Raw genomic sequence first — 17,971 nt, 5'->3', positions numbered from 1 at the left:
CGAGCACAGAGGTGAGGACTGTTAAATCACAGGCCAGTTGAATACCAGGGCGTTTCTCCACTCTGACGAGGAAGACCAGTTCTGCTTAGCACCTCCCACCTCGGCTTGTATAATCCGTCCACCGGCTTATCTCTCGAGTCCCCATTCAATGTCTGTGATCTTTTACCATTCCGGCCTCACCCCTGCACTGAGAATGAACTCTTCACCTTGTTCCCTTTCCCCGCCTTGCTCCCCCTGTGGTCACTTGGGCATCTCATGCCCTTCCTTTTCTGGGTCAGATTTTAGGGTGCCTTCTCCCAGGACTTGCTTGGTATTCTGGGTAACTAGCCTTCTCCCAGTCCCAAGCAGATGGCTCTCGGAGATCAGCCCTAAACATCCATTTACCAACGTGTGGAATAAAGTGCAGGGACACAGGTACCTCTGCCACCTCAGGGTCTCTGGAGCCCAGAATATTTGCATTTGAACTTGCTGTGTGTCAGGAAGAGGAAGGTCAAGAGTTGAGCTCTTTCTCAGGCCACTCAGCACTCTCTGTTTCCCCCAAACTCTTTCCACAAATCTAATTGATCTCTAGATCTCAAGCCCTGATTATTCTTTCAGACCTTGCTCTGCTCTCATAATTCAGGTGTCTTGTTTTACCTCTTTCCCTGGGCTGGTTACTCCAAATGAACTTGTGTGCTGGCAGTTTTCTTGTGGACTCCTGTCCTCGCCCTAGCATGCTCCCTGTTTGGTCTATTTTCCCTAGTCAGGATCCAGTGGAATTGGTTATTCTCAGCCCTGCCTCACAAAACCTCTCTAGAACTCCAGACACATGAAAATCCAAGAAGAAAGTGGGGCCACGTATTAAAATGTCCAGAGGCCTGGGGTCCTCACACTGCCCATTGCTGTCTGCAGGCAGGGCCTCTGAGTCTGTCTCCCAGTGTCTCGTCCCCTGCCTCCGCACCACCTCTGCCTTCTCACCTCTTCTCTGCTGCAACTATATCCAAGGTAGTTCCAGCTTCCCTGGAAGCCATTTGACACAGACACATGAGTACAAGACAGATGATGCTTTCTCTCCCACAGACACTGTGTCTTGTTTTGGCCCATGTTATATGACCCAGAGCCAACAGAGGCTCCATTCTCATCCCCACGCACCACGACGCTTGACCCCCCCCATGCAGATCCCCCCTCAGGATCCCAGCATCTTATCTTCCCTTCACACCATCGTTGGTCTGCGCTCTCCTCCAGGACCAAGTGTTGCTAGCCTTCCAGTCACCGTTTCACCCCAGCATGCATCCACTTTCTATATAAACAATGGAATGGAGGGAGAAACCCCTCTCTGCTGCACTGAATCCTATCATTTTATCTCTATGCTTTTCTTGGATGTTCACAACAATCTGGATTTGGTTAAGAAAGGTGAGGAATGGGGAGATGGACCACTCCTTTGCCCCAGAGTCCTGGAGAGGTCCTCTGCCCCAGTGTGTCCTACCACAGTCCAGGCATATGTCCGGTGCACATGTCAATCCACTGGGTTACTTTGAGGGGCTCAGGCCTTGTTTGAACTCCTTTTCCTGTTGGCAGGTAGTACAGGCCTGGCCTGTTCCCTCCCATTCATCACCTCTGTTGGCTGCAGGGCCAGGGTTGGGAGAAGGGCTGGTGTGAAGGCAGCGGGGGGCCTTCTGAATTGTGCACTTTTCTTCAGAAAGAGCTGGATTTATGCTGTCACTTTGGAGAGTAGTTTGGCAGCTTTTCTTGAAACTGAAAATGCACATGCCATGCCACCCAGCATTTCCCTCCTTCGAGGACCTTTCCCACATGTGTACAAAGAGACAGCACAGGGACGTTCAAAGATGAAAAACTCGAGACGATCTAAATGTCTATAAAGACTAGAATGGAAAAAGGGGAAGCATTCTTGATATGACAGAATATTATTTAGCAGACAAAGAAATGAGATCTGGAAGCTTCAGTGACGAATATCAAAGGGGTGGATAACAAAGACACGATCTGAGGTGGAAAACAGCTAGTTAGAAAATGACCTATGATAGTCATGGGCACTGAAAAAACACAAAAGAATACCAAACAGCGTTTATGGACTCAACGACAAAGTACATTCCATGGACATGGACACGCTTCAATTTCTAAATAGCATTGCCTCTGGTGAAGAAGAGAGGAAATTCAGTGAGAGAGAAACATAACAGGAATATCAACGTAAAAATGCCGAAGAAATCTGACTGTTAATAAGTATTCATGCTGCATGAATGGTATATGCATATTTGTTCTGTTTTTGAGTTTCCATACTTAAATCTTTGATCCAAATTTCAGACTAATGCTGAAGACTGGCTGCAGAAGTGATGGCTTGTGTATTGACATGTCTTTGGGTTGCAAGGGACTGAAAACCCGATTCAAACTGGCTTATGCTAAAGAGGGAGAATTTTTGGAAAGCCCCTGAGTACGTCTGCTTTGAGACCCCAAATGCCTGGACTTGGTTTCTTGCTGTTCTGCCTGCCTTCAAGGTGACTCAGTCTTTCTCCTCAAAGTGGCCCCCAAAGCCATGGGCCAGCATTCTCACAGGGTCGACTCAGTAGGGGAGAAGGTCTTTCTCCAAGTAGTTCAAAGAGAAGGACTGGACTAGCTTTCCTTGGCCTGGATTGGGTCACATGCCCCTGTGTGAACCATCACTGTGGTCAGAGGGGACCATGCTGATGGCCCTGGTCCAGGGTCACACACCTGCCCCTGGAGCATCAAGTGGGGAGTGAAGTCAGCTCCACCAAACCACATCACAGAGCAAGAGGGCGGGGTGCTGTCACCAAGGAAGAAGGGATGCGGCCCAGAAGACCAAACCCACTAGTGCCCACCTCTGATTGCTGGCTCGCTTTTGAAAAGGGATTCCAGAGCATGGTGTGATAAAACTGTAATCTTCAAGTCCATCCATCAGTGCGCTCTTCCCTGCCCCTCTTATCACTCTGCACCCTGCCCTGTAGAGGGGCTTCCTCAGAGGAATGATATTGTAAATGTCAGAGCTCAGCTCTTAGTAGACTTCCCATGAGCCACCAGTTCTCCTCCCAGGTGGGGGTGGGGCATGGCCTCTGCCAGCTGAGCCAGTTAGAATCACAGAGGGATAGTATGCAAGTAGGATGAAGTGGATGGTTTGAAAATGCAGCTTTAATAGAATTTTATCTTTGCCAAATAATACTTGCTTGGTGTAACACAAACTAAAGACAATTAACAGCTTGTTGTTGTCAAAAAAGTATGTATTCCAAGATTGTGAAGTGCTGATTGGGAGCTAAAAGACTAAAAATTAATGAGCATCCATCCAACTTAAAAAAGGAACAACTGACAAGACTTAATAAAGTGGAAGGAAGGAAACCATAAAGATAAAAGTAGACATTAAAGAACTTGAAAACAAGATAAGTGCCAGAGAAGAGTTGGGTCTTTTGAAAAGACAAATTAACAGACCTCCAGCAAGATTGATTGATCAAGGAAAAAAGAAGACACAAATACGTAACACTGGGGATTGACAATAGGATGGAACTACTAAAAAGTACCCTCAGCCAAGTTTCTTCACATCCGCTCTGACTCTTCTTTCAAGGGCTGTTTCTTTTCTTGCTGGTTTTATAGACCTGAGCCAGCAGCTATTTGGATTGGGGTGCTGGTCCTCTCGGCTCACAGGATCCCGTCTTGCTCCCCAGAATCTTGCCTGTGCTGGGTGTGCAGACCCAGCATGTGGAGCCCCGCTTCTGAACCAGGGCCGAGGATAGAGGAAGAGCTCTGCAGTAGATAAGTGAATGCTGCCGTCTTAAAGATACTGAGTGGGGAAGATAAAGAATTCCAAGACTCTGATATTCCAGGATCAAAGGGCTTGTGGCTTACTGTGGAGCAGTGCCAACCACAAATCAGGAAATGTCAGAAACCCCAGGGAACAAAACAAAAACACTCACCCAATGAATGAGTTGGATTTGGGATGCCCATTGTTCTTCTTTGCCTCATAAGCTAGGCACAGGAGGACTTGCCCCCGTTCAGTTTCATTGTTCTCCTTTTTGAGCCCCCTTCCACAAAAAATGCAACACCAGGCCGGCAAGCCGAGTCTCCTGTGAAGCTGACAAATGCCATACCTAAGCTCCTGTTTCCTCTCTCTGCAGCTGGCTCTCCATCTCTTCTCCTCCAGCACCCTGACAGTGAGCACCCCAGGTCTTCAGCCTCTGTAGCCTTTTATCAAAGACTTTGTGCACAGCTGAGGAGGAGAAATCGATAATCAAGGGGTTGATGTGAGCATTGAGAGCACTGGGCAACACCACGCACACCTGCCAGCTTGAACGTCTCTTCGGGAAGAACTCCACCACATGAGACACACTGGAGGGCCCCAAACAGACCAGGAAATTGAAGACGCTCACAGTGGACAGCCCTATGGCTCTCTAGTGCTTCTGGGTCCCCACTTGGGGCCGGGAGAGCATGATATGCACAATGCACCAGTAGCAGAAGATGGCGACTGCCATGGGGATGAAGAAGAGGATGAGGCACAGGTCCAGCCACATGGGAAGCACCATGTCCAGCTGCTCTTGGGTGAGGTTCTCGAAGCAGATAGGGAGGCGTGTGGCATTGTAACAGCTAGATCTTAGGTTAGCATGAGGAAAGCCATCTCAGAGGAAGGAAGCAATATTGTAACTGTGGTCCTGACTCACTAGTCTCTGAGAATGCGCTCTAGCCTCCACATAGCCCAGATGATTAAGCACCTCTCGCTTTTGCAGAATACATGATCTGCTAGTTCTATGACTCTTTCTTACACATATCTCCCAGCTGCGATAAAGATAACTTTGTTCTCTGAGTTCTCCAGGAACGTGATGACCTCCAGAAAGAAAAACTCTGTGTTGGTACCCGTCACAAATGACAGAAGAAAGAGATAATGAGGCGCCTTGAAGTTCATCACACTGGATGATCCACATCCCTAAACCCCCTCCTTCCCTGCCCATTGCTCCTATATAACTGCCTCAAGATTCTGTATGACTTAAAGATGGTTCTTTAGGACACTAATCTGCTATCTTCCGATTATGCTAGCTAATTGTATAAATTTTCCTTTCTCAACCACCTACTCATTTGCAATTGATTGACACTGGATTGCAGCGAGCAGAACGAGTTCCCTTTTTACTTGGTTACAATTTCTGGCTACCCAGATAGGATCTGCCTCTGCCTGTGGCTAGTTAGCTTCAGGAAAAATCTTGGGACTCTTCCAGTGGCTGCTGGGATGTTCTTTGTCCTGGGGACTGTCCCCTGAGTTCTCCTGATTGTCAACTGCCTTCAATGCTTCCTGGTGGCTGAAGAAACAAAACATGCTCTAGATTTTTATTTGTTTGTTTGTTTTTGCATCTGGTGAGTTGATGGGTTCAATCTGGAATGGGGTAAGTCACCTTGGGGATGCCCATGAACTTCCTTCCCCTCCATCTGGGGTCCCTTCTGTTCACAGAGGGGCTGTCTGGGCATGCATTCAGAGTGGGAATAGTTGTAGGACTTTCTACCCTAAAACTGGGAACTGGTTCACCTGTGTCTGTTTTTTCTGTGTCTGGATCCATGTGTCTGTCCATCTTTGTGTATTGGAATGGGAAGAACTCCATCTGTCCCCAAGAAAAGGCCCCTGGGTTGCCTCTTGGCTAAATGGACTGACTTCAGCTATGAGCCCATGGTTTTCTTGCATAACACCACAGTGCCATGATATTCCACGGACTCCAGAGAGAAAGTGGCCAAAATGGGACAATTTCAGTTTACCCAAATGGCTGTATCTGCATATGCAATTAGGAAAAGCTGGCTATAAAATTAAACAACTAGTGGGGAGACTATTTTAGTCTTTTGAGGCTTCTAAATGAAATCAGGAATACTTTACTGCCTCTTTAAAAGAAAATAATTAAATAATTAAACAGGCCAGGCTGGGGGATGCCAGTGGTCCTGCTGGCGAAACGAAACCAAAGCTGCTCTCTCGCTGGGTTTCACCGCTTCTACTCCTCGGAAATTCCTGATCTAAAATTAAACAAATGAAAATAAGTAAACTTTTGAGATAATTTAGAATTGTAATGGTTATTCTGGGGAACGTCTGTTTCAGATGAGTCCACCTTCAGGGGACACATTTATTTATTTATTTTTTTAAGATTTTTTATTTATTTATTTATTTATTTTCCCCCCGAAGCCCCAGTAGATAGCCGCATGTCACAGGTGCACATCCTTCTAGTTGCTGCATGTGGGACGCGGCCTCAGCATGGCCGGAGAAGCAGTGCGTCGGTGCGCGCCCGGGATCCGAACCCGGGCCGCCAGCAGCAGAGCACGCGCACTTAACCGCTAAGCCATGGGGCCGGCCCACAGGGGACACCTTTAAAAGAGAGGATTCAAAACCTCTCAGGATGGGTTGCAATCTTCAATTAATATACAGAAACTTCTAAAAGACCAAGTTATTTCAAAAACAGCTGTAAAAAGGATCCTTGCAGTGAAAAGAAAAAAATCTTTTTTAAATATCTTTGGCTATCTGAGCGGGTCCATCTGCCAAGGAACAATGGATCTAACTGTTCTTCTGAGATTTGTACCTGAGACCTGGTTAAAATTTTGAAGATCTCTGTATGTGTTTATCTGTCTCTATGTGCATGTGTCTGCCTCCAGATGGTACAGTTTCTAAAGGAGCTCTGTTTAATTGGCTTAGAGTAAACACTCTTATAAATTATTTCTAAATGTAATAGAAACTAACCCAAATGTCTTTCAAGTTAATGATATAAAATGATCTTTGGTAAATGAAAAGCCTCTTTAAGTTTGTAGGTTTAATTGAAATAAATATGTTTTCAAAGTTATCAGCATTGGATATGATGCAGACATACAGCCTGGGCTTACTGGTCAAATGAGCTCATATGATCTCTGTTGCAAAATTTGTCAGCAAAAGTAATAACAGAATAATAACTGTTTCTGTCTGATGTCTCATAAGGTTTTTGTAGGCAATCTAAATATAATTATTGGGAACAAGCAAACAAAATAGATGTGAAAAGCATAAAAGATTTTGGGGGAACCTTTTAACAATAACTATGTGTTATGGTGTATGTACTTAACTCAAGATAATGGCTAACTGCTTTAATGTCACATAAAGTTTTTGTGAGTAATGTAAACGTAATTGTTGAGAACAAATAATTTATTTTTTTTTATTTATTTATTTTTTTTAAAGATTTTATTTATTCATTTTTTCCCCCCAAAGCCCCAGTAGATAGTTGTATGTCATAGGTTCACATCCTTCTAGTTGCTGTACGTGGGACTCGGCCTCGGGTTGGACGGAGAAGTGGTGCCTTGGGGCGTGCCCGGGATCCGAACCCCGGCCGCCAGCATCAGAGCGCGCGCACTTAACCGCTAAGCCACGGAGCCGGCCCAGAACAAATAATTTAGATGGATGAAAATGGGTAAAAATTTTCGGGTAATATAATTATGTGTTATAGTCTGTATACTTGAAAAACAGCTTCCAAAATCTTTTTGGTAACTTGAAATTTTAGGGTTTTGCTGAATTAAGTTAAATGATAAAAATCTATTGAGTATCTGGGTCATTTCCACACAAGATAAAATATTAGAAATTGGTCACTAAGCATAGATTTGTCTGCCTTTTGTTTCTTATCTCAGAGAATCTGATAAAATGCTTGTTTATTGATAAACGTGTTTTGTGCATGTTGAGAAATTTTCTATGAGAAAGCACATATTTCTGGAAAGTTTGTATACAAGGAAAGTAAAATGTATGTTGTTAGTAAAGAAGATATGAAGAATAGAGATATTTTTGTTTGTTTTGTTAAGAAAGAAATTTGTCCTAAAGTACTAGGAAATGAAAAAAGAGAAGAAGGTATGGGACAAATTCTAAATGTAAAAAGTAAGTGACAGAAGGTTTGTGGAAGTAAAACCATGAGGAGTTTTGTGCATAGTCAAGTTGGCTAAAGTAAGCTGGTGGAAAATTAGGATCTGGTTTTCTCTCTTATAAAGGTAATTTTCTTAAACTTTGGTCTGTTCTTGATATACAGGTTAAAGAGGTTAAAAGAGTGTTCCTTTGAGTAAGTCTACCTAAAAGACAGAAAAATCTATGTTTTGTTAAAATAATTTCCTATGTTCTAAAGGACTGAAGTCTGTCTATTAAGGTTTTTTTTTCACTGTTTTAACTTTCTGTTTGCCTTTGACTGTTTCTGTTGTCACCTTGATTAAATGGATAACTAGACATTGTTTCCTATTTGACCAAGTGTTTTAAAACTTTTTGAGGGGGCTGACCTGGTAGCATAGTGGTTAAGTTCACGTGCTCCACTTCGGCATCCTGGGGTTCACAGGTTTGAATCCTGGGTGCGGACCTACACACCACTCATCGAGCCGTGCTGTGGCAGCATCCCATATACAAAATAGAGGAAGATGGGCACAGATGTTAGCTTAGGGCTAATCTTCCTCAGCAAAAAGAGGAAGATTGGCAACAGATGTTAGCTCAGGGGCCCATCTTCCTCACACACAAAAAAATAAATAAAATAAATAAAACTTTTTGATATTTTTGATGAACTTCTGCCAAAATTAAAGTCTTTCTTTTGACTTAAAAAAGAAACTTCAAAAATTTCCAATCACCCTTGAGACTTCTCAAAGAACTTTCTCTCTCTTTCTATAAAGAGGAAAATATTAAACTAATTAGACTTATTTGGTATGTTAAGTTACATGGGAAATATTGTCAAATACATGATAATAAGCCTTCCTAGGTTATATTGTGTGGGTAAATGTTATTAATATAAGTGTTTTAAAAATTATACAACATTCCAAAAATTCTATCTGTCCTAGTTGTCAGTCATAATTCTAGTTATTATTACAAAGTGTTGCATGTCACAGAAATAGCCAAGTGTCTTTATCAATTGCCATTTTTGAATGTGTCATTTGCAGAAGATTGTTGTTTTACTCTGATGGTTTTGCAAATATGTTTCATCTTCAGAGAGATTCACGGAAAGGACTCTGACACTTGCTCTAAAATGCAGGTTTCTGATAAACTTTCAGATTATGAAACTGAGCTGGGTGAAAATTACAAAATGGTAACAAAGAAACTGATGTCCTCATGAAACTGCTAAGAGAAGATCAAGAGTTGATATCATGAGACTGAACAAATTGATAAGAATGATTATAATTTTTATGACTTTTTGTTTGAAATATAGCTGGTTTTTTAAATGTTTTCCTTGTCTAGGTTTAAGAAAAACTTTTTCTCTTTTCTCTTAAGGAACTATGACTTATAACAATCTGTAAACAGAACTGAAGCATTTACCTTTTTCTTCCTGCCTGATCCCTCCAGAATTTGGAAACTCTTAGTGAATAAGTATTGTTTTCATGGCAATATGGTCGTTTGCATAAGTTCAATAAGAATCTGTTCTCCTTATAGCAAGACACAATTGGAAAGACTGGTTATATTACCAGTCTGGAATGCCGTATTTGAAAAAACACACATAAACTCAGATACGACCATACAACTTTGAGAAACAAAGTTTGGACTTTATGGAATAAAGCCACTTGGAAATATTGGCCTGGTACCTTGCTTAGTGTTCCCAGCAACGTTTCCAGTTGAGTAAGGAATGTCAGTCCTCTGGCTGGTGCAGAGAACCCCAGGATATTTTGGGGACCTCGAGAAGAGAGGAGTTCACCCAAATCTGTAGGTATTGCAGGCAGAATCTGATGACAAGTCCTTGGCTTGGCTTCCCTGGCCTCGAAAGGCCTCTAAAATTCAATCCGAGACTCCTTATAAAGAATTCCAGCAGAGCAGATTTAAAAGAGCCTATAGGATCAATTGCTATTCTTGCTGTACTTATGTAAATAATTGGACCAAATTTATTGAAACTAGACTTATTTTGCAAATCAATGAGTCTTAATTTGGCTATCTTTGGTAAAAATAAGGGTGATTTTAGAGAGAAAAATTATGTTTCAATAGAAACTATAATACACATTTGTGAATGTTGGATTTTGGTTTCTGTTAATTATCTTCGAGGTTTTTATTTTCTATCTGTAAAGTGGACTGGATCCTGAATTCTTCTAGTCTCCTCAAATATCTGGTACAGATTGCAGGAAACAATGGGAAAGAAAATTGTCCAGTTGGTCAACGAATATGAACATACATGTACAGGGTTCATAGGTGGCATGAACTGCTTTTTCTCTGCTCTCTCAACTTCACTATCTACCCCCTCTGGAACCATTGTGCTGGGATGTGCCACTGTTTTCCTTTTCTTCCTTTGTTGGAAACGTAGAAAATATTGTTGCTGATGTCTCCAATGATGTTGTTGGTCCCCATCAAAACAATCAGGAGACTGAATAGCCTTAATGAAGGCTCCAAGAAAGGGTGAGACAATTTAAAAGGCTTGCTTAGATCCACACTGTCAGTTTTAAGTTTCCAGATTCTTCCCCCTTGCTGCGGCCCTCATCAGCAGGAAATAGCCAGAAGATGTCTATGGCCTTTTCCCCAAGCACTTCATATGATTGTGAAGTTACAACGGACAGTGGGGAAATTGTAACAGCTAGATCTTAGGTTAGCATGAGGGAAGCCATCTCAGAGAAAGGAAGCAATATTGTAACTCTGGTCCTGACTCACTAGTCTCTGAGAATGAGCTCTAGCCTCCACATAACCCAGATGATTAAGCACCTCTCACTTTTGCAAAATATGTGATCTGCTAGTTCCATGACTCTTGCTTACATATATCTCCCAGCTGTGATAAAGATAACTTTGTTCTCTGTTCCCCAGAAACGTGATGACCTCCAGAAAGAAAAACTCTGTGTTGGTACCCATCACAAATGACAGAAGAAAGAGATAATGAGGCGCCTTGAAGTTCATCACATTGAATGATCCACATCCCTAAACCCCCTCCTTCCCTGCCCATTGCTCCTATATAACTGCCTCAAGATTCTGTATGACTTTAAGACGGTTCTTTAGGACACTAGTCTGCCATTTTCCGATTATGCTAGCTAATTGTATAAATTTTCCTTTCTCAACCACCGACTGGTTTGCAATTGATTGACACTGGATTGTAGTGAGCAGAACGAGCCCCCTCTTTGCTCGGTTGCAGCATCACCCATCGTGTTGTCGGTTGGTAACTGGACAATGATTACAACGCTGCAGTGTCTGAAGGACAAGATCCAGGAGACCAGATAGAAGTCCCTCCAGACGCCGGCTGAGGGATAGCTTGTACTACATGGGCAAAGCCACGCTGTGGTAGCGTAGGATGCTGATGCCCACCAGGAGCCACATGCTGCAGTAGTGCCACTGTAAAAGCCACAGCCAATGAGGGCACAGAGTGTGCCCCCAAGGGCTCGACGATTTTGAAGGGCAGCAGAACCTGCGTGAGGAGGTCCGCTAGGGTCAGGCTGAGTCGGAGGATGTGGACCCACCTCATGAAGGCCCACAGGGCCAGGAGGTTAGCAGGGAGACTGATGAGAAAAGATACTATGTAGATGAAGAGAAGTCCCAGGCTTTGGGGACTTGGGGCTATCCTTCCTGAAGAGACAGAAGATGCAGTCAGAATCATATCTGGCCATGGGTTTCCCAGCCCCAAACCCAGGTGAGTCCATTCTCAGCTTTGCGGTGTCTCCCTGCTTCCCTGAGTGATTGTTGCTAACTCTTCAAACTGAGTACAGCTCTGCTTCCTGCGCATCACCGAGAAAGAAGGCCTCCTCACTTCCCAACCAAATTACTTCTTTAGCACCTTGCTCCCCTCCATTTCCACCCTTCGAAAGAAAGAAAGGGAGGAGGGAAGGAAGGAAGGGAAGAAGGAAGGAAGGAAGGCTGGAAGGAAGGAAGGAACGGAGGAAGGAAAGGAGGAAGGAAGGTAAGGAAGGAGGGAGGGAGAGAGGTAGGAAGGAAGGAAGAATTAGTCTCCTAAGAATTTTGATGTCTCAGAAGCTCCCACAGGAAAAGTTCTAGGTCCCCACTAGAAAGGGCACTTCGTGAGGGCAGTGACGTCATCCCTCTTGTTCTCCGTTGTGTCCCTAGAACTGGGGATGCCACATAATAGAAGCTCAACAAATACCTGTGGATAAATGGATGGCTGCAGGATCTGAGGAACAGACACAGCCGCTCCATGACCAACAAGGAGTAGGCCTGAGACTGCCTCTGAGTTTCTCCAAATTCCTGCCTCTGAGTTTCTCCAAATTCCACTCAGCCTGGCAGGGGCTTTTTTCTCGCCTTATCTTCGCCTCTTTTTTTCTCTCTCCCAAGTCATCTGGCTTGAATAGGAGATTCTCAGCCTCGTCTCTGAAAATGGGGATGGGGTTAAGCCTGAGGGAAAAGCAGGTAAAGCCCCAGGTGGGTCCCAGATACCCAGCTGCTTGATTCCACGCTGAGCCCTGCAAAGAAAGCCTGTCGGTTTGGGTGGGGTAAGAGGAGGGGCCTGACCTGGGTCAGGTGACCAGGATCCCAGTCCTGACCAAGCTCAGGTCAGTCCCGTGACTCTGGGAAATCAGTCCAAGTCCTCTGAGCATCAGCCTGTTCTCTCTGTACCGCACAGAACCAGTGATTTCACCAGAACTACTGCAATTCCAGTATGCTGCCTGCAAATTCACCCTCTCTCTCCCCCTGGAGAGAGCATACGTTCGTGAGATTTATGTCAATCAAGAGTAACCTTAATCTCCTCTAATTCATCAATAAAAGGTAGACATTTAACATCAAACCTGAGTCCTTAGTCTATCACTGGTAATGTATTACTGGTGGCCCCTGCGCGTATCTCATTCCCGAACTGGAGAATCTCGGGAGCAGGTCCAGGTGAACTGGGAGATTCCCGCCGTTGGGACTGAGCTCGTCTTTTCTTTCCCTCCTGCTCTCACCCACCCCCAGACCCTCACCAGCACCGTCTCTCCATTGACGTGTCCTGGCTTCTTTCCTGTTTCTGTGACCTGGCCCCTCCCCTTCTTAGAGAGGAAACCCCCGTACTCTGCTCCCACTTCATAAGTTCATCTGCACTTCTTCTTCTATCCCATCTCTTCCCAGGGTTGTGATCCCAATGGCCTCTTGCCTGACACAGGCAAAGTTGGGTGCCTTGCCTTTTCCTGGAGGCAGACGATGGTTTTTGAAATATGTCAATTCTGAGAAGCAGGTGGAACCTTGGCTAACTGGACCACTTTTTCTCTTCCAGGAACAACAGGGTTTTATACCTGGAAGAGTCATGTGGTCTGAAAGAGGAAGGTCAATAGTAGAGCTCTTTCCAAGGCAACTTGACCCTCTGGCTCTCCCTCCAAATTCTGTCCCCACCAAGCTGGTTTCTCCCAGGGTCCAGATCACAGCTGTTCCTTTGGGCTTCTGCCTCCTTCCACATTCCAAGCAATCTATTGTGTTTCCTTCCCATGCGCAATTATTGCAAGCAGTTTTGTACATGTGTCCACTTCCTGCTCCCTCTGCTCTTTCTGCACCTGTTCCTCCCCCATCTTTTCTCTCAAGGTCCCTGACCCGGTCAGTTTCCTGTTCTCTTTCCAGGAGGCTCTGCCTGAAACTATTAGTATCCTGAGCGTTTCCTGACTTCCTCTGGCCCATCAGGTCCCTTCTTACAAGTGTTTTTCCTTGGACTCAGACTATCCTGAGTCCATGTTGCCGGCAGGACGAGGTGGGCTCTGGTTTCCCTCCCCGCTCATTTCCTCCCCAGCAGGCTGCGCCCTGACGGGGCCACTGTCTCTCCTCACTGTTCTTGCACCGACCTGTGTGGGGTCCACATTGCTCCCTGGTGGTGGCCTGTGGCAGACACATGAAGACATGGACACTCACAGGGGACGCTTTGTCTCTCCTTGGGGAATGTGTGTGTCTTACACTGGTCCTGACCCTGCCAATGGAGACTCTTGTTCTTTCCCCTGATTCAGGAAGAGTGACCCTCAGCCGAGTGTTTCCTCCAGAAAGGATCTCCTCTCACTCAGCTTATCACTCCACACGTGGTGCCCAAGTGGTCTCTCCATCTCTGCAGGCTGGCTTCCCTAACCCATACAGGGCCTGTCCCAAAATGGGCGACAGGAAGTGGTTTCGATGCTTGACACACATGGAATGAAGGCAACATAAAAGTCCTTTGTCTCTACCCAGTTAATTTGTGCCACTTTACTGTCTGCATTTGATTGAGCAACAGAAACTTACTGGAAAGGCAAAGATTGCTGGATAGGGCTGCTCTCATTATCCCAAAATACTACAGGAGGGCCCTGTTTCTTCCTCCCCATCCCCAGCCATGCAGAGCTGATTCCCAGGCCAGGAATAGAGCTACAGAATCCTCTCTTCTAGCAGGTGCCAGGTCCACGGGCAGTTTCCACGACCTCAGGAGCCTCCCTATAAGCCCCCTCTCAGCTTGGAAAAGACCAGTGCCTCCTGGGGCATCCCCACCCCTTCTCATGGAGTGTTAGTATCGAGTCTAGGAAGATTGGCTCTTCTGGAAGAGACTATTTTGAAGTTTGTCGATAGAAAAAAACCTAGCAGAGTCTCTTGCATGTAACGGGTCCTTGAATACTTGTGGAGGGAAAGGATGAATGCTGGATGTGCCGGGCAGAGCTTGCCAGCTGACGATACAAGCAAAGAGTAGGTCAGAACCCGTGCGTTTTCCCTTCTCTCTTTATCTCCATTCTGTCACCCAAGTTACTAGTATTGGGATATCCTTGGTGCTGAGGTCCTACAGCCAATGAGGTAGAAAGGGGAATTCAGACTAAGTTGTTCCGCAGAATCATAAGGCTCCACTGACCACACACACAGCTACCTCATGGGAGCGGACCATACAACATCTCAAGTCTAACTCAGCTAAGGGATGCCTCAGTTTCATTCACACTAATTCACGCACGTGAGCTTCCTCTCCACGATGCCACACCTTTTACCCTCGCTCCGCTTCCCATCCATCAGATGCCCTGAGTCCCAACTCTGTGCGGGGCACGGCTCTAGGTGCTGGGACATGAGTGGGCAAGACAGACAGTAAACAAGTAAACAAACAAACCACGTAATTTCAAGTGAAGGAAGGAAGCAAAAAGGAAAATCTAGAGAGAGAGACTGGCATGGGACTTTTTTTAGATCGGGCTCTCAGGGAAGGCCTGGGCTCAGAAGGGGTACCTGAACTGATGAGGAGCCAGACGTGTGAAGAGCGCTCCAGGTAGAGGTGATGGCAAGTACTGAAGCCCGTGGTGGGAACAAAGTCACTGTGTCGGAGAAACAGAAAGGCTGGGCGTAGAGGACAGGTCAGGCTGCTCTGCCTTGGGGCTCCAAGGACACAGGAGTGAGCCTGAGAGTGCCCTGGGATGACCGTTATCTCATCCGTTGATCTTATCTTCCTCTCCTGGTCTTTGAAATGTCCTGATGAGCTGCTGCAGCCAGTCGGAACCTGACAGCCCCCTTCTGGTTCAGAGCCCTCCCGATATCTTGACAATGCAGAGCCCCGCTGTCCTCTCCAGCATCCACCAACTACAGATGGGGTGAAGTTCAGATATGGGGACGCTACAAATGGAATGACTGGGAAACGCTTTAAGACGATAGGGAACAGAGGTGTCCAGCCATATGTACAGCGGCACGTGCCAACAGGGGAGGCAAAGGGAAGGAGAGACATGGGCCCCACCAGGGAACTGGGTTCAAGGTAGTCACTGCTCTCATTTGTGTTTTGGCTGGGCCCCGGCACAGCTCAGCCCACGGTAGCTCAACTGGACCCCTTTGAAACCACACAGACAGTCTCAGATCAAGAAACCTCATCTGTCAGGAAATTGAGGTTTTCCAGATGCCTCCCCTCCACCAGCTGCTGCCTCTCCAGGCCCTCACTCCCAACATCTCAAGAGTGGGACCTCAGGTGACCCAGACTTTGCCACCCCATCCTTCCAGTTACTCAGACCAAAAATCTGAGAGAGATCTTTGCCTCTTTTCTTTCTCTGACATCTACTCCATCAGCAAATCCTTTCCACTCTCTCTTCAAAATATATCCCAGATCCAACCACTTCTCACCACATCTACTGCTACCCCCTGTCCAGGCTCTCACCACCACCTCTCGCCTGTGTTCCTTAGTCATCTATCTGGTCCCCTGCTTCTGTTGTTGTCCCCTTTACTCTATTCTCCACATAGCAGTCAGAATGGTCCTTTTAAAACAAAAGTAGGTCACATCCCTCCTCTACTCAAAGTCCCATAGTCTCCCCATCTCCCTTGTCAAAGCCCTGGTCCTTACGGTGGCCTCAAGTTCTACTGTATTGGCTTCCTGCTCCCTCACTCTCTGACCTTGTCTCCTACTCCTCTATCTCCTCTTGTTACTTGGGACCCTTCTCTGGGGGGTGCAATTTGATGATATCTTTCAAAATTAAAAATCCATACCATCTGATCCAACAAGTTGACATGTATGAATTTATTGTATGGATGTACATCCCCACGTGCACAAAAGAGTGTGTTCATCACAGTGTTTTCTGTTTGTTCTCTGATGATGAAAGACTGGTGACAACCTCTGTCTATCAGTAAAGGGTCTGGTCAAATACAAGCCATGGGGCATCTAATTGGTACAAATACTACGTATCTGTTCCAAAGAATGAGGCAGATCTACCTATGCCAACGTGGATCAGACTCTAGGATGTATTGTGAAATGAAGGAAGCAAAGTATAAGAAGAGTGGTTGTAAAGAGAAGGGGACACACTCCCACACATTCACTCAGGGAGTCCTTCCTTCCGGGGCAGCCCTCAGGTTACAGCACTCGGTGGCCCTGAGGAGTTGGCGGTGAACAGGCGGCACTCCGCAGAGCTGACGTTGGATTGCAGCAATAGACTGGTAAACAGATACCGAACACCACGCGGGGGCTAGGCTGGCGCTAAGAAGAAGACAGAGACTGGGAAAGCAGGGTGAGGGGCAGAGAGCAAGGGCAGGCTGAGAAGGCCACTCAGAGAAAGCATTGTTTGAGCAGAGACCTGCAAGAAAGAGGAACACCAGATGTGAGCCTGCCCGGGGCCTTCCAGGCAGAGGGCCGGCGAGCCCTGAGCTGAGCCACAGTGTGAGAAGTCAGGAGGCCAGAGTGGCTGCAAGGGGACTCAGTGAGGGGAGAGTCGTGGGAATGAGGTCAGGGCGGTGGGCAGGGCCCAGACCCTGTGGGGCCTCGTGGCCGAGGTCAGGATGAGTGACACCCGGAGCACGATGGGCAGAGGCATGATGTGATCTGTTTCGCATTTCCAAAGGACCCCTCTGGATGCTGGCTGAGGAGCAGATTGGGCGGATCGATGCCCACGGAACTGTTAGCAGTGGTTTGGGAAGGGGAAGGGGAACTGGGTGTTGGGGTGGAAGGGAAACCTACCTTTCTCCGTATACCCTTTTGTACTGTTAAAAAATTTTTCTGTGTGTGTGCATGTAATCTTACTCAAAAAATAAATTAAAAGCAAGAAAAATATTCACAGCTAACGTTTCTTGAGCATTTATTATGAGCTAGGCTGCTCGTCAACTCTCATCAAGATGAGATAGTCTGTATAAGCGGCCAGCAGTACAGCCACACCGCCCAGCCGCAGCCTCCTCTGTTGGGCTGCCCCAGATGGGAGAGTGGATAGGACCAAAGCAGATATAAAAAAGAAAAAGGGCAGAGCTACCAGCCTCCCAGCCATTGGCTCTCTGAGCCACATCCCCACCCATACTTGGCATTATCCTGCTGCTGGATTTTTGCCCGCTGAGTGGATATCAAGCTCTCTGTGCTGTTTTAATGCAGCCTCATTCTTCTGATTACCAGTGGGCTGAGCATCTTGCAACGGAATGCAGGCTCTCTTAGCTTGTAGTCATCGTGCTGGACAGTGTCTCAGTGATGGCTCTTAATTGCAGCAGAGGCCAACTCTCCCTAATTTAGGGATTATATGATAAGATGTTGGATAGCTCAGAGATTTTCCAGGAAGACTGGAAAACCAGGCTCGGAGAATAAAGGAAGCTGTACAGCCAAGACCACATTAGAAATCATGCCACAGACCTAGTCGGATTCAGAATTTGGGCAGGCGTGCCTGCCAGGCTGCATTGGCGGGATGCTCGGAAAACAAGGTCTCAGCATTATTAGCTTCTCTA

The 17,971-nt window shown here is 46.1% G+C and overlaps 1 pseudogene; it reads right to left on the bottom strand.

Annotated features, from left to right (window-relative positions):
• Window positions 1-3,966: 3,966 nt before the first annotated feature.
• Window positions 3,967-17,082, bottom strand: LOC101392038 (free fatty acid receptor 2-like; annotated as a pseudogene).
• Window positions 17,083-17,971: the final 889 nt, after the last annotated feature.

The sequence above is a fragment of the Ceratotherium simum genome, chromosome 33 (genome assembly GCF_057802395.1).
Source record: "Ceratotherium simum simum isolate JZ-2026a chromosome 33, ASM5780239v1, whole genome shotgun sequence".
NCBI lineage: Eukaryota > Metazoa > Chordata > Mammalia > Perissodactyla > Rhinocerotidae > Ceratotherium > Ceratotherium simum.
Note: the sequence above shows the minus strand (reverse complement) of the source record. Positions and strands in the feature narration are given on the sequence as shown.